The sequence below is a fragment of the Callithrix jacchus genome, chromosome 15 (genome assembly GCF_049354715.1).
Source record: "Callithrix jacchus isolate 240 chromosome 15, calJac240_pri, whole genome shotgun sequence".
Lineage (NCBI taxonomy): Eukaryota > Metazoa > Chordata > Mammalia > Primates > Cebidae > Callithrix > Callithrix jacchus.
In genome coordinates this window covers 5,113,999-5,117,874 of record NC_133516.1, presented here as the reverse complement: position 1 = coordinate 5,117,874, position 3,876 = coordinate 5,113,999, and the positions used below count along the sequence as shown (strand labels likewise).

The window sequence follows — 3,876 nt, the reverse complement described above, 5'->3', positions numbered from 1 at the left end:
TGGTCCCAATCTCTTCACCTCGTGATCTGCCTGCCTCGGCCTCCCAAAGTGCTGGGATTACAGGCATGGGCCACTGCACCTGGCCAGTGCTCTCACTTTGTAGGTGAGCAGCTGGTAGGCTAGAATTCAAGCCTTGGCCTCTGTGGCCCTGGGAGCCCATGGGCTTGGAAGCTGGGCTTGGCTCTGGCTGATGGTCACAGGAAGCGTTTTTCTTTGAGTTGGAAATGCCAGTGGCCTCCCTGATGGCAGGTGCTCATGTCTTATGGACCAGCCAGTTCCTGCTGGAAGCCCCTGGTCTGATCTAGGAAGATCATGTCCAAGCCCCCTGACCTCATGCTGCGGCTGCTCCGGGGTACCCCAAGGCAGTGGGTCTGCACCCTGTTCATTCATCATCGGCTTCAAGTTCATGTTTTGCATCTCCATCATGATCTACTGGCACATCGTGGGAGAGCCCAAGGAGCAAAGGCAGCTCTATAACCTGCTGGCAGATATTCTTTGCCCCACCATGGCACCCCTCACCCCTCCCTCTTACAGCCCCCCTCCGGGCAAGATCTTCTTCCTAGAGACTTCGGACCACACCAACCCCAACTTCCTCTTCATGTGCTCAGTGGAGTCAGCCGCCAGAACTCACCCCGAATCCCGTGTGCTGGTCCTGATGAAAGGGCTTCCAGGTGGCAATGCCTCCCTGCCCCGGCACCTGGGCATCTCGCTTCTGAGCTGCTTTCCCAATGTCCAGATGCTCCCACTGGACCTGCAGGAGCTATTCCGGGACACACCTCTGGCTGCCTGGTACACAGCAGTGCAGGGGCGCTGGGAGCCCTACCTGCTGCCCGTGCTGTCTGATGCCTCCAGGATCACACTCATGTGGAAGTTCAGTGGCATCTACCTGGACATGAACTTCATTGTCCTCAAGAACCTGAGGAACCTGACCAACGTGCTGGGCACCCAGTCCCTCTATGTCCTCAATGGCCCCTTCCTGGCCTTCGAGTGCCAGCACAAGTTCATGGAGCTGTGCATGTGGGACTTCGTGGATCACTACAATGGCTGGATCTGGGGCCACCAGGGCACCCAGCTGCTCACACATGTCTTCAAGAAGTGGTGCTCCAACTACAGGCTCACTGAGAGCCACGCCTGCCACGGGGTCACCACCCTGCCCCCTGAGGCCTTCTACCCCATCCCCTGGCAGGACTGGAAGAAGTATTTTGAGGACATCAGCCCCTAGGAGCTGCCCCAGCTGCTCAATGCCACCTATGCTGTCCACGTGTGGAACAAGAAGAGCCGGGGCACACACTTCGAGGTCACATCTAGGGCGCTGCTGCCCCAGCTCCATTCCCGCTACTGCCCCACAATGCATGAGGTCATGAAAATGTACTTGTGAGGGGCCCACCAGGCCACCTCCCCGACCCACTCCCGATGGAGGGGGCACTTGGCCACCCTTACTGGGGAGGCGAGATTGAGGGCCCAGGAGAGGGAGGTCTGATCTGCCACCAGGCTTAGGCTGTTGCAAAGGAGGAGCTGTGGGAGCAGGCCCAGTGGGAGGCTGTGGACACCCTCAAGACAGTGCCCTGTGTCAGGGCAAAGCTGACACATGGTGCCAGGGCCAGCAGAGTGAGCTCAGTGAGTGCCCCGGGACTTGTGGATGGCAGAGAGAAGGATGAACCTTAGGGCACCCCTGGGTGGCATGGGAAGCCAGACGGTTTGGGCAGAGGTGCCCTTGAGGCCAGTGCTAAGGGGAAGGAGGGATGAGATTCCAGAGAGGAGAGGAGGTGGAAAGAGGTAGGAGAGCGGGGGTGGGGGGAGACCCAGCCCCAGGGCCCAGGGTGGGGAGTGCTTTTCTCTTTTCTGGTTTTGGTTCCTCTTTCAAGGGGCCATCAGGGACTGAGCAGGGCAGAGGCCCAGCAGTGCCAGCCTGGGGAGCCCATTAGGGGCAGCCCCTCCTGCCCACCCCATCCTTCCTCCTCTCCAGAGATGCAAGGGGTGGCATGTACCCTCTGCCTATTCACTTAGACAAGGGGTGGGGGTTCTCTAAAGAAAACACCCCCTCCCAATTATAAACACAGGAGAATAATAAACAGAATAAATGTTACCAATTGTCACCTAGTGCCCTGTGATTGCTGAAGTGCATTCAGGCTCACAGCCTCCTCTGCTTCGTTCTTCTGACCAGGAAGCTGCTGGGTGGACTGGCGGTGACTTCAATGAGGTCTCACAACCTGCCCTGCACAGAAGAGCTCGGGACCTGGCTCCTAGCCCGGCATCCCTAGTGATGGGGAGCCCCTGAGGTGGGGAATGGGGGAGGCCTGTTTTTCCCTCCTTTTTCAAGGCTCGCAAACACCCGAGGATGAGTCCCACCAGCACAACCACCCCCATGACAACCCTCAATCTGTTTCACATAAATGGATCCAAATGAGGACACTGACAAGCCTACCAGTGGAGCAGGGGTGAGCCACAGCCTGTCCAGGGAGGGGTCCCAGCGAGGGAGCTTTGAGGGCCTGTGGGGTCCCTCTGGCCTCAGCCTGGATGCCTGGCTGAGATCCTGAGAGGGACCTGAAGGGCCTGTGGGTGGCTCCAGGGCTGGGCCACAGGGATATCTGCTCCCTACATGGTGAGACCCCAGCTGGTTGGCATTGTGGAAGCTGCCTGGGCATTCCCACCAGGCTGGAAGAGAGCTGCCCAGTGGGACTGGGGCTGCTGCCAGGAGCACTGAAGCTCAGCACGCTGCTTTTTGGCAGTCGAAGCAGAAGATGTTCATTAGGCTCTGTTTTCTGCCCACAGACCGTCTTGGGTGGCATGGGAAGGAGGTGAGCTCCCTGGCTCTTAGGGGTATTCAAGAGTAGGTTATGTGTTTTGGGTTTTTTTTTCTTTTGAGATGGAGTCTTGTTCTGTCACCCAGGCTGGAGTTCAGTGGCCCCATCTTGGCTCACTGTAACCTCCACTTCCTGGGTTCAAGTGATTCTCCTGCCTCAGCCTCCCAAATAGCTGGGACTAAAGGCACGCACCACCAAGCCAGTTAACTTTGTATTTTTAGTAGAGATGGGGTTTTGCCATGTTGGCCAGGCTGGTCTCGAATTCCTGACCCCAAGTGATCTGCCTGCCTGGGTCTCCCAAAGTTCTGGGATTACAGGCAGAAGCTGCTGTGCCCAGCCCTTAGGGTTTTTAAGTTGGCCAAAGTGTGGAGATCCTTCACTGGCTGAAGAGTGTAGGGTGAGATCCTGGGACAGGGAGAAGAAGAAAATGTGTTCTCACACTGATTTCATTGATCTGTTGGCGGGGGGTCTTTGCTGTTTCACAGGAATTTGGGATCTGAAAAACATCTTAAGCTCATGCCTGTAAACCCATCACTTTGGGAACCAAGGTGAGTGGATCACCTGAGATCAGGAGTTCAAGACCCGCCTGGCCAATGTGGTGAAACCCCACCTCTACTAAAATTACAAAAATGAGCCAGGCACAGTGGCGGGCACCTGCAATCCTGGCTACTCTGGAGGCTGAGGCAGGAGAATCATATGAACCTGGGAGGCAGAGGTTATAGTGCTCTAAGATCACACCCACCACTGCACTCCAGTCTGGGTAACAGAGAGAGACTCTGTCAAAAAAAAAATATGTGCATAAATGTCTGCTTAGGGCAGAGAGGTGGGCAGGAGGTGCCAGTTCCCAGGGAGGGTGCTGTTGACTCCTCATCCACAGCCATTCTCCTCCCACATCTTTTTTGCTAAGGGAACCCCAATTTTGTTCTACCCTCAGGTAGCCTAGGGCTGTAGAGGAAGTGAACCCTCCCTCGGCCCTGGGGGTGAATCTCCATTGGTCTAAGGCAGTCCTAGTCGGTCCAGTCCCTTCCTAGTAATTGGAGTGGAAATGGGCATGCAATGCCATTCTGGCCAA

At 56.4% G+C, this 3,876-nt stretch overlaps 1 pseudogene; it reads left to right on the top strand.

The window, feature by feature from the left end:
* Positions 1 to 217: 217 nt before the first annotated feature.
* On the top strand, positions 218 to 1,420 carry LOC128930943 (lactosylceramide 4-alpha-galactosyltransferase-like; annotated as a pseudogene).
* Positions 1,421 to 3,876: the final 2,456 nt, after the last annotated feature.